This window comes from Ochotona curzoniae, unplaced genomic scaffold (assembly GCF_017591425.1).
Source record: "Ochotona curzoniae isolate NIBS_2020 unplaced genomic scaffold, NIBS_Ocur_1.0 scaffold_4701, whole genome shotgun sequence".
Lineage (NCBI taxonomy): Eukaryota > Metazoa > Chordata > Mammalia > Lagomorpha > Ochotonidae > Ochotona > Ochotona curzoniae.
The window spans coordinates 8,319,904-8,337,964 of NW_024467122.1; the positions used below are offsets into that span (position 1 = coordinate 8,319,904).

General features: G+C 47.9%; 1 protein-coding gene across 2 annotated transcripts in view; it reads left to right on the forward strand.

The window, feature by feature from the left end:
• TJP1 (tight junction protein 1) overlaps window positions 1-18,061 on the forward strand; it is a 234,926-nt gene that overhangs the window by 36,551 nt on the left and 180,314 nt on the right. The gene's annotated exons all lie outside the window — the stretch shown is intronic.

Consider the following 18,061-nt stretch of genomic DNA (forward strand, 5'->3'; position numbering starts at 1 on the left):
TTCTCTAACCTTTTCAAAAAGCTTACTTATGCTTTTGCTGTTTTCAACAAAAAAATTTGTTTTAATTTTCATTAATTTCTGGTTTTTTAAGGTTTTGTTTTTTGGAAAGTCAGACATATAGAGAGGAAGAAAGGCAGAGGAAGATCCTCTGTTCGTTGATTCACTCCCCAAGTGGCCACAATGGATGGAGTTGTGCTGATCCAAAGCCAGGAGCCCGGAGCCTCCTCTGGGTTGCCCAGTGGGTGCAGGACCCCAAGGATTTGGGCTGTCCTCCACTGCTTTCCCAGACCACAAGCAGGGAGCAGGATGGGAAGTAGGGCCACCAGTATTAGAACTGGCACCCATATGGGATCCCGGCATGTGCAAGGCGAGGACTTTAGCCACTAGGCTACCGCACCCTAATTTATGTTTCTGTCCTTTCATACCTGACCTGTTTATTCTTTGAATTCCTTTTTTATATGATAGGTTTCTTGCATCATTCAAAATGAGATTTTCCCCTCCGTAAACTCCAGATTTGTTTTAAAGATAGATTTGTTTATTTTTATTTGAAGGATGCATTTACAGAGAGAGACAGAGAAAGAGGTTTTCCATCTGCTGGTTTACTCCCCAAATGGTTGCAATGGGCACATGTGGGCTGATCTGAAGCCAGGAGCCTCCTCTGGGTTTCCCACATAGGTGTGGGGCCCAAAGACTTGGCCATCCTCTGCTGCTTTCCCAGGCCATTAGCAGGGAGCTGGATCAGAAGCGGAGCAGCTGGGACTAGAGCCAGTACGCATGGGATGCCTGTGTTTGCAGGTGGAGGATTAGCTTATTAAGCCACTGCACTGGCCCCCAAACTCCAAATCTCTAAGGAGTGGTTTAGGCGAATTCTGTGTATTTGGTGCTTTCATCCTCACTACAGTTTAAGTATTTTCTAATATACTTTTTGATTTCTTTTCTGATAGCTTAGCATTGTGTCCATAAATTCCCAAAAAGAGACATGCAAATTGGTTGTCTTTCTGCCCTTGATTTTGTAGTCTGTAAGATAATCACTCCCTGATCTGGGTTGAAATTTACGTTATTGCCTAATAGAGTCAGCTTTTGGTTTGTTTTTAGTGAGGTCTGGGGGTCCATCCCTTGGACCTGCAGGTTTCCTTTAGGCTCATTAGTCATTAACTGTCAATCTTCTACTTGGTCAGTTTACTGAGACCAGCGGGTTCAGAGCTACTGCTGTGATGTGGCATTCTTTTTTCTGGAGATCATATTCCACGGGGGGAGTTTCCTCATCTGTTTCGTGTGTGTTGTGCATGTCAGACCTGTGACCGGCTACCTGTGACCGGCTGTGGGGTCCCTGCATCCGACGCCGTGCATGTGGTCTGCCTTTTCAGGTAGTGCTGAACAGTTTTGTAAAGTGGCCTCAACTGCTTGCTTCATTGAAAAGTAAAGTTGGAGCCAGAAACAGACAGAGAACTTCCCTCCAGTGGTCGGTCATTGCTCAGGTCATTGCTGAAGTGACTGCAGTAACCAGGGCTGGGCCAAGGCCAAACCTTGAGGAGCCAGGAACTCTCACAGGGGAAGCAGTGTCCTACATAAATGCTTAAGCTGTCACCTGCTGTGTGCAATAGCAGAAAGCTGGGATCAGGAGTGGAGCTGCGACTATCCCAGGCTGTGCAAGGTTGTGCTAAATGGCACCCTAAGCAAATGCCTGCCTTGGCTTGCCCAGTTGATAACCACTCAACAGTGTCAATATCTATAACAACACTTGTTTTCATTTCCCTTTTAGCCATTGTAATTGAGGTATACTGGTGATGCTGGAGTGTTTATTTCGCTAATTACTAATGAGGTTGAGTCTCTTCACATGTTTATTGGTTCTGCTCTGTAGTTTTTTATTCTATGCAAACCTGGCTCAGGTGCCAGGTCAGATGCCACGCCTCAGGCTTGCCTTTTATTGTTCTTGATTATAGTACGTCTCATAATGGCTACAGTCATTGTGCTAAGTTTCTTGCACTTAGGAATTTTCCTGATTTTGTTCATGCGGTCTCACCTTTTAGGACTAGACAAATGAGATCAGTGAGGATGATGTCTTCTTCCGGAATGGGTCGGTGCTTCAGGCAACCTGGGACCCTATCAGTCTGGTCTCAAGGGTAGGGATGATTGAAAACTAAACTATTATCCTGAGTTGTGGGGAGCACTCCTGCAGAGTCCAAGTTCAAGCGCTCTCCACAGGTGGCCCTTGGGCTCTGGGTTCTGTGCCTTTAGCCCGAAGGGAGCAGCCGCTTGGCTGCAGCCTGGAGTGGCAGGGCTGCCAAGGGGCAGGTGGCCCACATACGCTTGGCTCACCTCCCCTGACCCCTACCTGCCTCGATCTCGGCTGGGCCATTTGTCACTGCTGTGTTTGTTCTTCAGTGCCCCAGGTAAACACCCTTCAGCATTTCCTGTTGAGCCAGAGCTGGTCTGAATTGCCTGCTCCACCCCTCCCAGAATGTAAGCCTCTGTGGTCTACAAACGAATGTCAAACCCTTCACAGTTGAGAATTCAAAGATATGTTTATTTGTCTTCCAGAAATGTCTTTATATGCTCTTCCCTGGACTTTTTGAGGCCTCCTTAACCATCACGACTGCTGGTTTTCTCGTTACCCCTTCTGTATCTGCATGTGATATGGGTTTTATGGGATTTATTTTTCTTTTTATATAATTTATTTATTTTTATTGGAAAGGCAGATTTACAGAGGAAGGGAGGTACAGAGAGAAAGATCTTCGTCCATTGGTTCACTCCCCAAGTGACCGCAACAGCCAGAGCTGAGCCAATTTAAAGCCAGGAGCTTCTCCTGGGTCTCCCACGTAGGGGCACGGTCCCAAGGCTTTGGGCCATCCTGTACTGCTTTCCCAGCCAAAGCAGGAAGCCGGATGGTAAGCGGAGCCACTGGGACGTGAACTGGTGGCCATATGGGATCCCAGCATGTGCAAGATAAGGACTTTAGGCACTAAGCTACTGCACTGGGCCCATAATTTAACATTTTAATCTACTTAAATGGACACATTTGCTTTATTCATTCTAACTGTGATTTGTGATAAATTTGGGTATATTTCCATCATGTTTTTATTTGCATTGCATTTAGCTCATTTTTTCCCCCAGGATTCCTTTGGGACTTTAGTAATTTAAACTCTATTTCTTCTATAATATGTAATTGGTAACAATATTATCAAGAGTTCTTTTGAATTTCTGTAATGTACTAACTTCGCTTGAATCACCAGGATGATTTAATTTTGTTTTTTTTTTAATTGTCTATTCCAACAAATGCCTGCTAAAAATAAATCACCAATAAGATCCAGAGAAGATATCAAAATTAAGCACGATTGGAAAATATGATCTGAGAACAGAAGAGCTCCTGGGATGGCAGGAATTCATCGGAACCAGAAATGAAGATAAAGGAGATTAGGTAGTGAGTCATCCATTCATCATCGCACGTGGATTCTCCTCCTGCCCCACTCCCACCCCTTTCATGTTTAGTAGGTCCACAGGGCTGTCTCATGTCTTTGACTGCTTGTGAGCCCAAGGACCAAAGTGGGGCAGCAAAGCACTTTCCAGAGTCTGAACTTCGGCTTCTCAGCTCTTTTGGCTCTCTCTAGTTGAAACACTCACAAAAATGTTTTTTCTTGCCTTCACTTTATTTTGGTGTGTTTCCTTGGTTTTCCATAAGATTGGTATTCTCAGCCTGGAGTTTGTTCTGTTAGGGGAGTGGGATGTGACGTCATGAGCTCACTGCCTCCTTCCCCGATCTCAGGCTGGCTGGGCACCGGGAGGCACTGCCCAGGGCTTTGGCAGTGGCTGTGGGCTACATGGAGCTCTAGGAAAACACAGCCACACGGGGAAGGAGGAAGATGTGACCCAAAGTAGAGGAGGCAGGCCGCCAGAGAGAGCCACTAATTTTTTTTTTAAGGTGGTAGTCAAGATGGGCCTGCCCATCATAAAAGCAACTGAACTTTACCCTTTCAATGGGCAAAGTTTATGGTCTGTGAAATAGAACTCAGTAAAGCTGTAAAAGAGAAAAAATCCACCCAAGAGTTAAAGGAGAATGTGTCACAGGCCACTGACCTGCTCAGGATCCTGAAGACGCTGACTCAGTGTGACAGATGTTCCCCTGATCAGCCAACACACAGAAAGTGTGTGTGTGTATGTGTGTGTGTGTATGTGTATGTGTGTATGTGTGTTTTTGTGTGTATGTGTGTGTGTTTGTGTGTATGTGTGTTTGTGTGTGTATGTGTGTGTGTTTGTGTGTATGTGTGTGTTTGTGTGTGTATGTGTGTGTGTTTGTGTATGTGTGTGTATGTGTGTGTATGTGTGTGTGTTTGTGTGTATGTGTGTGTGTGTGTGTGAGAGAGATCTTTGTGCTATAGCTTCACGTTTATAATCATGCCCACAGCAGCAGCTAATAGGCATTTTATGTTTTTAAAAGATTTATTTGGTTAAAGTATTTGAAAGAGAAAGAAAGGTGGACAGAGCTCTCCCATCTGTCGATTCTCTCCTCAGACACCTACAACAGCGTGTGCAGGGCCGGGTCAAAGCTAGCAGCAGAGAACTCAATCCACATCTCCCAGGGGATGGCAGGCCCTCAGCGCCCGGAACCATCACCTCCTGCCTTCCAGGAGCAGGTGGGTGGGAAGGAGGGCGCAGCTGGTGCTGCAGCCCAGACTCTCCTATGTGGGATGCAGGCACCCCAAGAGGCACCCACATTGCTGTGCCAGGTGCCCACCCCACACGTGCCACTGTGTTGGAAAAGGAGGCTGTGCAGAGGACAGAAAATACCATTGGTGGACTTGCCCTGGGAAGCAGATCTGCCCCTACCTCCCACCGCTGCCTTTGAAGATGAGCAGCGTGCTGGAGGAAGCTGGGTTGATGCATTCTGGGCACCTGCCCTCCCTTCCTCCCCAGTACAACAGGCTGCCAGGTGTGCTAGTGTGTGAGGGCAGGAACGGTTCTTGTCTCAAAGACTTGGGTGCCGTGAGGCCTTGTATGCTTGCGGCTCTGCTCAAGTGGGAGAAAGGCACACACTGGAATGGTGAGGGGTGAGTGTCAGATCCTGGACTGCATGAACTCCATCTCTCAGCTGCATGCTCATCGGCTGTAAGCATAGACTAAGATGCCAAATACAGCAGAACAGTGTGCCCTGAGGAGCAGGTAGATTTTACGTATTCAGGATGCAGGAGATCCTCGGTTCCTGTAACAGAAGCCCTGAAACTGGCCATTTGCAGAGTGGCACTCACGTTCTGGAGGGTGGGAGTTCCACGAGTGTGGCACGGGCATCAGAGAAGGCCTTCACAGCATGACAGAGGCATCATGGGACAGAACGAGCATGCCAGAGAAGGCTCCCTTCTGTAACCAAGCCATTCCTGGGCTAGCCCTTTAATCCACTAATCCACAAATGGATTAATTCTTTTGTAAGGGCACAGCCCACATGACCGAAACACGTTTGGTTTTGACCCCACTTGCCAACGTTGCCAACCATGGCCGTGGAACTTCAGCACAGGTTTCTCAGGGCAGCAACTGCTTCCGGATTGCAGCCGACAGCCTTGATCGGTGGTTCTAACTGCGAGCTGCAGTTTCAACAAGCCACGGCTCAGACCCCTAGTTGTCTGCACAGGGGAGGCAGCTCTGTGATTCTTCAGAACAGGTTAAAGGAGATGTTCCAAGGAGCTGCTTGTGCAGGTGCATGTAGCCAGCATTCCCATGGGATTAGTCTGGCTGTTTACAGCCAATGTGGGAGGCTTCCTGCCCCTGCATTCCAGAGAAAGCTAAGAATGTTGGAATTCAAGCTGGGTGACTGGGTGACTATCATCCTGGAGCCCAAGCTGCCCTTGTGGGCCCAGGTCTTCACCAACATTCCTCAGATACCAGCAAGCTGCAGCAGCCCTGCAGGCCGGCCTGGGCCTAGATCTCGGCTCAGACAGCAGCCAAGAGCCTCAGCGGTGGGTTTCTAGGAAAAGTCTCTGCCTTCTGCAGGCAGGTCTGTTCCCAGGCTGGACATGGCAGCAGCACGGTGGCTCTCCAGGAAGGGGTGCTATTCAAGGAGAGCCCTGGCTGGCCCCACGTGCCTTGTATTCATGTGCAATTCTCTTGTAACATGTACCATAGAGATCACATCTTAGAGACCTGTGTTTTTTTTATTCTCATATGTAGGTCTCATATTCTTGAAAACATTTTGATGGCGTTTTGCCATTATATGGCCATATTAGAGTTTATTTTCTTACTCACCATTTAGATTTCTTGCCGTTTTCCTCAGTTATAAAAAGTATTGCTTTGCATATAAATCTTTCCCTAAGTTTTTTTGCTTCCTTACAAGAACTATGAAGAAGATAATCAAGGATTTAGGTTTTCATCTGGGCTGTGGACGTTTGTCACTTGGTTTCTTAGAGGAGCGGATAAGCCTAGGGCTGGTTTCCTGATCGTGGGCACACCCATATGACAATAAACAAATATGGTGCCTTTCACTTTAAGGATAAGTTATTCAGGTGTCAAGGATGCATACGACGTTGTTTAGCATGTGAAAGAACTTTGTGAGATATATTCCTGGTGCCCTTCAGTTTGCCCATTCAACATATACGGTTCAGTGGCACGTAGTACATTTGCAGGATAGTACACCTGCCACACGCGTCCCTTCATTACTCCAGAAAGGAACCCCACAGCCGATAGCCACCCCCTCCCAGGTGACTCTCCTCTCATCCCAACTGCTGTGGTGGGAACAGGGGCTGAGTGGGTGCCCCAGGGGTTCATGAGATGACAGCACGGTCTCCGGTATGGTGGGACCTGCCAAGGGTGAGGCCCAGGTGGATGGGACTGCTGTCCTTGGCAGGAATTAAGGTGATTCTCCAGGGACCCTGAGTTAGTTCTTGTGGGAGAGCTGTAAGGGAGCAAGCCTGGCCCTGAAGCACTTTCTGGCTCCCTGTCTTGCCATGTGATCTCTCCCGGTGCCTGCCACGATGCCATCTGTGGGGGAGACCCCGAGCAGAGCTGAGCAAGGGCAGGCCTCATGTCCTTGCATCTGCAGTGTGTAAGGCTGGTTAGAGGAAGGGCTGAAGGCCTGTTGGAGAGCGTGGTCATGAATCACAGGGGTACTTACTTTCTGTGCGGTGCCTCTATCTTCAACTTCTTACATTTTAAACATATCTGCGCGCACACACACACACTCACAGGGATGGGGGAGGGGACACGGGATGACTCAGAGCTTCAGTATGTGGCTTTCCGCCCCAGATGGCTTGCAATAGACAGGGGTTGGGCCTGGTAAGGCTGGCAGCCTGGAACTCAGTCTAGGTTGGGACGTTCACCAGTCGCCGCTCAGGGTACATGTGAATCAGCGGGCACCGGGAATCAGAAGCAGGGCTGGGACGTGAACCCAGGCATGGCCATGTGGCACACAGGCTCTTCTGCCATGGAACACTCGCCTGCCCTTCCTTGGCAATGGCCGCAGCAGTTGACTGTGAGCATACCCGGGTCTGTGTGAATGCAGATCGAAGTGTTCTAGTTCTCACTTCTCCTTGGCTGTCCCCTATGGATCTCTTTCTAGAAGCATGTCTGGGTGGTGAATGGGTGTGGCAGTGCACCTTGGACACATAGGGCATGCAGTGTCACCTGCGCCTGTCAGGGTTGCACGGAGAAGGCTCCCCCTCCCCGCCCCCAGCCTTGTTGGCTCATCACCTCCTGGTCTGTTTTTTTTAACACTTCCCATTTGAGTGGTTTTATCATTTTTAAAAATTATTTATGTTCATTGGAAAGTCAAATATAAAGAGATACGAGGAGAGACAGAGAGGAAGATCTTCCATCTGCTGGTTCACTCCCCAAGTGGTTGCAACAGCTGAAGCTGAGCCAATCCAAAGCCAGGAGCCAGGAGCCTCACGCCTCCTCTGGGTCTCCGATGTGGGTGCAGGGTCCCAAGGCTTTAGGCTGTCCTCTGCTGCTTTCCCAGGCCACAGTCAGGGAGTAGATGGGAAGTGGGGCCACTGGGATTAGAACCGGCGCCCATATGGGGGTCCCAGTACGTGCAAGGAGAGGACTGTAGCCGCGAGTCTACCGTGTTGGACCCATCTTTTTTTTTTTTTTTGCCATTTATATTTTTTCTTTAAAATGATCAGTTTCCAAATGTATTATCAGTAATTTAGGGTTTCTAGTCAAATATTTTGTCTTTTTAGTATTTCCTTCTACTGCTTTCAGTTTAATTAAAATTTTAACAGTATCCTATTTCTGTTAATTATCATTATTCTCCTGTTCACCTGTTTATTATCCTATTATCCTTTTCTTGGATTGTCTGTCACCGTTTCCCATCTGCTTTCTTCTCCTGTGTCTTTAAATAACCATTTAATTTCTTTAAAAAGTGCCACCTTCGATGTTTCTCTTCACAATATTTATTCTTCTCAAGATGGAAGCCACTTACAACCCTCAATTAGACATTTCCCTGCACACTCACCCTGGCATTGTCACACCAATTATTTCCTTTTACTTTAACTAATTTTAGAAGACTCTAAACTGCTAACTGAAGATTTTCTTAGAAGCTTAAAAAGCACAGCCTTTGCAGATATGTTAATGTGTAACCTAAGGGCTCAGCAGTTAATTTACAAATGAAAACTATGAAGTATCAAATTAATAGGTTGTAATTTCTGACTTTCAGGGTGGCTTCTCTTTTCTTACTTCCCATATTCCTTCTTCACTTTTCTTAATTTCCCTCTGTGGAAAGAAGGGGAACTCTCTTTCTTTTTATTATCCTTAGAAAATTGGCTTTTTATTCCATGCATTAGTTACTGCGAGGGAAAGAACCTGTCTTTGGAAGTGGGCGTGATGTGAACTCTGAATTACAGTTCTAGAGTTTTCCAGTAGCACAGAGGCCAGTAGGTAACATCTCAGCAAAGAGACCACTAAGAACCCAATGTAGGGCTAGCGATGTAAAGCAGCCATGAGAACAAAAGCTAAAACCTCCTAAGTAGCAGCAGGAATACCAACAAGCCAAGCAGATCTCCCAGCAGGCGCTGTTATACAGATCGGTCACATCAATATGTGTAAACAGGCTTGAGTTACTATCAACTCTGATCGCGACTGGTTAATGATCTAGCATGCCGTGTACACAGACATGCTTAAGCGAAGGCAATGTGGACGTGTTTGTACTAAGAAGATGTTCCAGACACACACAGCTTGACAAAAGACTTGCTATCAGGCAAGGTCAAATTTTTTACAAAGCCTTGTGTGAGACGGAGACATCGTATAGGGCTGAAGGCTGTAATTCACGGTGAGGCAATGACGGCTTTAACTATCTGTGCTCTAAATTACACAGAAGCAGCTTCTTAAAGCAGAAACCCCCAGAAGATGAAAGGAGAGCAGGCTCTCGCTAATGACAGGGGAGCTTAACATACCTTGCTCTGACGTACACCGGCCAAGTGCAAAGACTCGGTAATGCAGACAACCCAAGGAGGCTGTCATACGCAGAGCCTGGGCCTTGATTGCAGGTCAGCAAGGAGCCTGGTGCGACTTAACTGTCAGCAAGGAGCCTGGTGCGACTTAACTGTCAGCAAGGAGCCTGGTGCCACTTAACTGTCAGCATGGAACCTGGTGCCACGCGGCTTCTTATTAACAGGTGGTAGAAGGTCCCAAGCAGTTTTCAAAAAAGCAAAAAATAGCACATTCTAAATAAAAGAATGAAAGATAAGGGCCGATATGCAGCAGGTGAAGCTGCCTCTTGGGGAGCCTGTATCACATTTCAGGGCGTCCTTTCCCGTTCTGGACACTCCACCTCCAGTCCAGCCTTGGGCAGCAGCACGTGATGGCCTAAGTTCGTTGTTTCGTTTTACCCACATGGAGGCAGGACTGAGTTCTTAGCGCCAGGCTTTAGCCCGGCCTACCCTAACTGTTACAGATGCTTAGAGTGAACCAATGGATGGAAGCCCCTTTCTCTCCCATCACTCTGCTTTTCAAAGTATAAATAATATTCTTTAGAAATGTTAATAATAGGAATGCTAACATTTTGAATTGTGATTCAAAAATCTGTTTTATAGATGACAATTAAAATAATATAATAAAAAAACTTAAGGCTATAGGACTATATTTAACACTGCTGAGCTGTGCACTTAAAAAAATCTTTAAGGGCTCAGCCCGGTAGCCTAATGGCTAAAGTCCTCACCTTGAACATGCCAGGTTCTCAGGTGGGCACTGTTTTGTGTCCTGACTGCTCCACTTCCCATCCAGTGCCCTGCTTGTTGTCTGGGAAAGCAGTAGAAGCTGGCGCAAAGCCTTGGGACCCTACACCACATGGGAGACCTAGAGGAGCCTTCTGGCTCCTGGCTTCGGATCAGTTCAGCTTTGGCCACTGTAGCCACTTGGGGAATAAACCAGTGGACACAAGATCTTTCTGTCTGTAAATCTGACTTTCCAATAAAAATAAATACATCTTAAAAAAAAATTTTTTTTTTAGGATGAGAGTAGATACTTGGCCAACAGTTAAGACTCAGTTAAGATATCCTGGTCCCATTTGGGGTGCCTGGTTCAATTCCCAGCTCCAGCTCTGAAGTCCAGCTTCTTGTTGTTGACCAGGGAGGCAATGGTGATAGTTCTATTAAATGGGTTCCTGCTAACCAGAGGAGAAGCCTGCACTGAGTTCCTGCTGTCAGCTCCCCAACCCTTGTGGGCATTTGGAGATTGTGCCAGCAGATGGGAACTCTCTCTCTCTGCTTCTCAGATAATTTAAATATATATGTATTAAGAGTCTGGTGCAGTAGCCTAGCAGCTAAATTGCCTTGCATGCACCAGGATCCCATATGGGCGCCAGTTGTAATCCTAGTGGCCCTGCTTCCCATCCAGCTCCATGCCTGTGGCCTGGAAAAGCAGTTGGGGATGGCCCAAAGCCTTGGGACCTTGCACCCACATGGGAGATCCAGAAGAAGCCCCAGGCTCCTGGCTTCAGATCGGTGCATCCCTGGCCATTGCAGCTGCTTCGGGCATGATTCAACGGATGGAAAAGCTTCCTCTCTTCTCTCCTCCTCTTTGTATATCCGACTTTCCAATAAAAATAAGAAGAAATCTTTTAAAAAAAAACATATGCATATGAAAATGGTAAGGATTTATGGGTGGTACCACAAAGTTTTTAAAACCTAAAATAAAAGAAATTAGAACAAAGCAACCTCGTAATGGAACCAAAGTGGATGGACAGTTGACTGCTTCTTGGCTGTCGCATGATATGATAGGGGCAGAGCTCTTCGCGAGGCAGGACTGGGTTCAGCTCACTGGCACAGCGTGTCTTCCCGTGCCGTGAGACCCAAGTACGATGTCGTCCTTCCCGGTTGCTCTCCAGTGGGTAGCGTCACCTACCCTCAGAGTGAGGACTTCCTTAGAATTGATGCGAAATGCCTGGTGAGCACAAGCAAGGCTGTTGGCTCTGAAATCGTTTCTTCCTTCCAAGTTCCCATCGCTTATTAACTCCGTGAAGGAAGCTAATGAGCAGTCTTCACACTCACTCATAGGTCCATTGCTTTCATCACATTCAGAGGAGGCGCATGATGCGTAGAGAGAAAATGCAAAAAATGTAATCACAGCAATCTTTAAATTCCACTGCTGGGCCCAGCACGATAGCCTAGTGACTAAATCCATGCTCTGTAACCACCAGGTTATGGGTGCCGGTTCACGTCCTGGCTGCTCCATTTCCCCATCCAGCTCCCTGCTTGTGGCCTGGGAAGGCAGTGGAGGATGCCCCAAGTCCTTGGGACCCTGCACCCATGTGGGAGACCCAGAAGAAACTCCTGGCTCCTGGCTTCAGATTGCTTAACTCTGGACATTGTGGCCACATGGGGAGTAACCGGTGGATGGAAGCTGTTTCTCTCTGTAAATCTGCCTTTCTGATCAAAATAAATGAAATCTTAAAAAAAAAAAAATCCCACTGCTGCGGAGGAGAGCAGCTGGAAGGTAGCATTTCTCCTAAGTGCTGCGTGTTCTAAATAGAGAGTGGAGGTAATTAGTGCTTGCAGAGCAGTGGAGTGGAGCAGTGTGGACCTCAGCACACTCGGAGCGGGCACCCTGCCTAAACCGACCGGAGGACTGACAGGGCAGTTCATGGACTTCCAGTGCTTGCTGCTGGAGCGGGAGCTGACTTTGGCTTTGGACACAAAGTGACTGAGAAGAATTACAAAGCACTAAAAGAATGATAAAGTCCACGTAAAAACAAAATTTCCATGTAGCATGGAGATTGTTAAAGAGCAATAGGAATGCCCATTTATTCCAAGGTAAGAAATCCTAAAATTGTATTCATTTAAAAAAGGACTGTTGTCCTAGGCCCCTTCAAAATACCATGGAACTGGTAGTTTTTAAACAGAATCATGTGGTTCTAGAACTTTCCAAGGTGCCAGGTTCGGTATCTGGATTCCCTGTCGGCTTCCTGGATGGCGCCTTCTGGTTCTTTTTTTTTTAACAATGGTAAAGCCAAGATGGGTCTTGTAATTTTCTTTGAGAGAGTACTTCTTTTTTAAAAAAGATTTATGTATTTAATTGAAAGGCAAAGAGACAGAGAAAGCTCTTCCGTCTACTGGTTCACACCGCAGGTGGCCACAACGAGCAGCCGAAGCCAAGGAGCCAGGAGCTTCTTTCAGGTCTCCCGAGTGGGCAGCAGCAACCCAGGACTTGGCCATCCTCTGCTGCTCTTCTCAAGCCATTCACAAGGAGCTGGATCACATGTGGAACAACCGCCTCCCGTGTGGGAGCCAGCACTGCACACGGCAGCTTAGCCTGTTACTTCACAGCTCTGGTCCCTAAAATAATTTTTTTTTCATGAATCTATTATTGAGATGAACACCAAGAAAAAGAGGAAACCACTTGAATTGAACCATATAATTGAGATAAAATAGGGGAAAAAATGAGGAAACAGCTATCAATCTAAAGGAAATTTAAATAAAAAGTCCATTTTATACACCTTAGTGTAAATATACTTGAAAGTGTAAGTGAGATGGTCGACTTTATAAAAATACAGTTTTACCAAAACTGATGCCAGTGGAGGCAGAAAGGTCACGTGAAGGAGGGAGAATTGCAAAGGAGCTTCACTGAAAGCATCACACCCCGATGGGCTCAGGGAGCAGATCTGAGTTAATCCCCACGCCACTGCGCTGTTCTGAAACATGACAGGTGAAGGAAGAATTCCCGACTCTCCAAGGACTGATATTAACATCTGATAAAGACCCCATAAAAATAGAAACTGCAGGACAATATGGCTTATCAATGCAAAATGTTAGATAAATAAATTGTTAAGGTCCCTGGAATCTTGAGTCCTGACTCAAATATGAGTTTATTGCACGAATTAAGTGTGCTCTCTTAATGTAGGCACGTAGTCTATCATATCTGAGCAGAGGTAATGGGAAAGTTCATCTACGTGGTCATCTCCATGTATACCACAACGCTATTTAACATTCGTTCCTTCGAAAGGTGCTTGGTGAAATCCGCGCCAGTGCTCTCCGTGGTTCAGCATTCCCATGTGCGTGTGCATCTACGCATACACACATGCGCACACCTGTAAACCCCAAAGCCACCTTCTGACTTACTGGAATACAACCAGAGGCCTTTCTTTTAAAGTTGAGAAAGTGAGAGACAGAAAGTTTGTAAAGAGTTTGAAAATCTTCTCCCTTCGCAGATCAGTTCAATAAACACTTCGTCATGTTAAATCTAAGTTGGATCTACAAGCAGGAGCATGCCTTTCCTAACTCTCTATACAGACTGATCCTAGAAGCAGCGACACCCGCAGCGTGAGCGTGTCAGTCACTGGCGCGGCATCGCACTGGGACTCCTTGGAGGCATGGCTTCTTCCAGGAACCGAAGGAAAGGGGCTGTCGTCAACCAGTGATGAGACTTGGAGAATCACATACACACACCAAGATGCATTAATCAATACAGAATAGGTAATAACCTAGGAGTTACAGGAATATCTAATTTTTTTTAAAGATTTATTTATTTATTGGAAAGTCAGATATACAGAGAGCAGGAGAGACAAAGAGGAAGATCTTCTATCCGATGATTCACTCCCCAAGTGACCTCAATGGCCAGTGCTATGCCGATCCGAAGCCAGGATCCAGGAACTTCTTCCAGGTCTCCCACACGGGTGCAGGGTCCCAGGGCTTTGGGTCATCCTACTCTGCTTTCCCAGGCCACAAGCAGGGAGCTGGATGGGAAGTGGAGCTGCCAGGATTAGAACCGGAGCCCATATGGGATCTTGGGTGCATTCAAGGCGAGGACTTTAGCTGCTAGGCCATGCCGCCGGGCCTGGAATATCTAATTTTTTTAAAGATTTGTTTGAGGGAGAGAAAGTATGTACCTGACACCTGGCTTGCACCGCTAATGCCCACAATGCCCACAATGGGTGATGTGAGAAGCGATTTGGATATCAGCCCTGAAGACTGGCAAGACCTAGCATTTTAAATACCTAGGTTCCGTTCTCCTTCCTGTGGTGTGCAAACTTCAAACCCTTTAGGTCCAAATTTGGTTGTCTGCCAGTCCGCTGTGACCTTGTTAGCCCTGCTCCCACCAGTGTGCTATAACCTCATGGCACCGAACCCCCGATGGCTCTACCCACCAATCCCCTTCAGCCCTGCCCCTAGTCCTCACCAATCCCTTGTGTCCCACCCACAGCCCTGTTTGCCAATCCCTCCTGACCCCGTGCTCCCCATCCCCACACTCTGGTCAAAAATACAGTTTCCTGCCCGTGTTCCCTGGCTCTGCCTCTGCTCCTGTCCCTGCGGCCATCTTCCCCGCTGGAATAAAACTTACCGTGTGGTTTGCTGCGTCTGCTGTTTCGGTTTGTGGTGACAAACTGAAAAGAGCTGACAGTTGAGGCTGGGCTGGAGCCAAAGCCGGGACTCGGGACCTGAATCCAGGTCGGCAGCGTGAGTGTTGGGCCAGCCCGGTGGCACCATCACTGCTGCTTCTTGGGTCTGCTTTAGCAGGCAGCTGGAGTCCAGAGCTGGAGGCAGGAATCCACTGGGGTGTAAGCAGTCTACACGGCCTCCCTGGCTGTGGCCACCAGCTCCACATAAGCCGCCTTCAGGCAGTCCCTAACTGTTCTGGCCCTGGGAGTTGGCAGGACAGGTGCCAAGGACCGAAATGAGGGAGGTGACCCCTGGGTCACTGTGGGATTGCTGGAGAAGGGCATGTGTGGGCCTCACACAACCTCCTGCAGGGCGCTGAGCTGACGTGAAGGGAGCTGGTTTACAAAAACAGCGATTTTACCTGCAAGGCAACACAGTTTTGAGAAACAAGGAGCATCACACACATTGAGAGTCCAGAACCCGAGGCTGGGTCATTGCACGAATTGTTCACATGGCAGCCGAAATGCCCTGGAAGGTGGCAATGTCCCTTCCCTCCGTCCTGCATCCTTTACTGTGACCAAGCAGAAAGGCTTTTGAATTGAATCCTCATATGACCAGGACCCGGGTCCCTCCTTCATCACTACACAGGATCATTTTGGTCATACCGCTTTCTGTCAACCTGTCTGTTGATTTTACACCCTTGATTGCTTTCCAGGAAATTACAGGCATCAGCGTGCTTCTCTGTTGTAGTAGATTTGAGGATTCACTGAGCTGGTAGTCCTCAAACTGTTGGAAACTTCTAGAGGGAGAGTCACATGACTGCAGGTTGCAAATGGTGACTCAGTTCTTGAGTCAGCTCTGGGAGCCCAGCCAGACCAGATGGGATTGGGACCACCCTCCATTTCCTCGCTTAGCTGACTTCTCATGCCAGTAAGCGGGCGGCAGCTACCCTGACCATGCCAGACACACGCTCTGCCCAGCACATGCAAACAAGCCTCTGCTTTCAGAACAGAAGTGCCACCCACAGATAAGCAGGGAGCAGGAGAAGGGGCATGCTAAGGAAACATTGAAGAGGCGGTTTGCAGGAGGCAGCCAGAAGCAGTGCTGAGGAACCAGCGGGTGGGTGAGGGTGGACCTGTTCCATTCTTTTCTTTACATTGACTTTCCTGGACCGTTGCTGCCTCTGGCCTGGGCTGTAATGAGTTCATTGCCTCCCAAGTTCCCTGAGGAATAGCCTTGTGTTGGTACCCCATGCCACAGAACAGGACACGACACCTTGTTCTTACCCCAAACCATCCACAACCTGGGATTTTATTTACATCTGCGTGGAGACAGTGAACAGTCCCCAGGTACAAGTGGTGGGACTGTCCCTCTCGTAGGCCGTGACGTTGGCCAGGTGCCCTGCCTGGCAGTGCCTCCAGTTTGTGTCCTGGCTGCTCCACTTCTTATCTGGCTCCCTGCTTGTGGCATTGGAAAGCAGTGGAAGATGGCCCAGATCCTTTGGACCCTGCATACACATGGGAAACCTGGAAGAAGCACCTGGCTCCTGGCTTTGGATCTGCCCAGTTCGTGCCATTATGGTCATTTGAGGAGTAAACCAATGAATGGAAGATCTTGGTCACTTTTTCCTTCTCTCTGTGGATCTGTCTTTCCAATAACAGCAAATAAATATTTTTTAAAAACATCATCTCGAGTCCAGCAGAGTAGCTTAGTAGCTGAAGTTCTTGCCTTGCACATGCTGGGATCCCATATGGGCACCGGTTCCAATCCCGGCAGCCCCACTTCCCTCCCAGCTCCTTGCCTGTGGCCTGAGAAGGCAGTCGGGGATGGCCTGAGGCCTTGGGACCCTGCACCCACGTGGGGGGCCCAGAGGAGGCTCTGGGCTCCTAGCTTCGGATCAGTGCTGCTCTGGCCATTGCAGCTGCTTGGGGAGTGAATCGACAGACAGAGGGTCTTCTTCTCTGTCTCTTCTCTGACTTTTTAATAAAAATTTTTAAAATGTTTAAATGATCTCATTCGTAACACTAGCTATGCACACGTAAACAGCTGACTTCTTCGGGCCTTATTCCCATAAACTTTTCATAAAGCGTCAGTAATTTTTCTTCCACCCTAGTTTCACCCTAAGTTGGGAGTTTGTTGTGACTTGAATTTTAGCAGAATTCATGTTGCTCTCATGGGTTCTGTGTCTGAACTAATGTCTGGTCCTTCTTCGGGCCTCCAGCTGGGTCCTGTTCTGACCTGAGATAACTGCTTATTGCACTACAAAAAGATATTTGGAATCCATGCATAGCTTTCCATGAACTTACTTGAAAATGTCTTAACCAGTTTGCCTAGGGAGTTCATGACTTGATTTTTCAACTTTTGCTAACATTTTCTATGTCTACATTGAATGCATCATCAATGAGCTGTATTAGTGTATCTCATTTTTAGTTTTGTAGAACTACTCTTCTTGTTTCCATCTTAAGTATTGTGTGGCTTTCCTGAAATTGTTCTCTGACAGTAGCTATCTGTTTCCAAGGGTGAGACGCTGGGAGGCAAGGACACGGAGCAGTCCGTACACCTGTGTCCATCCCAGTACGGTCTCCCGTGGCTGAGAGCCGGAAGCACCCAGGCGTCTGTTGGGGAGTGAGTGAGTGAGCAGAGCGGAGCCCTGCTCAGCCTCCGAATGCAGGGCATGCCAAGGCGTTACTGTGTGGAGAGACTGAGGATGTAACAACGAGTGAAATAAGCCAATCACGAAAGGACAGACGCTGTCAGACTCTGCTTGTGTGAGAGACAAATTCACAGAGACAGAAGGGGAAATGGCGGCTGCCAGGGGATGGGGAGCAGACCATTGGGTGTGCGTGTTTGGCAGGAAAGACAAAATTGCTGTGGGGAGGCTGGCAGTGATGGTTGCTCAACACCGTGGAGGGGCACAGTTCCAGAGAACTGGGTGATTAAACACAGCCGAGATGGCAAATGCTATGTGTGTTTTGCCACAATTAAAAATAGTGAGTCAGCAGCAAGTAGATCGGAAGATCTTGGGCAAGACATCTCTCCCCGAGAGAAGAATCCGTGCGGGATTGGGAGGGTGCGTCATGCGCTCACTGGCGTCTCCTGACTCCCTCTTCCAGCCGGGCTGTCTGTGTCTGTGCCTGGAGCACATGGCTTCCTCCGTGCTGTCCATGCGGTCCGCTGCTGCAGCCTCTGCTCTGTCTGCACTCACTCCCCATCCTCTGAAGTGTGCCGCTGTCTTCCAGGCACCTGCGTCCTGGTTTCCTGTGGAAGAG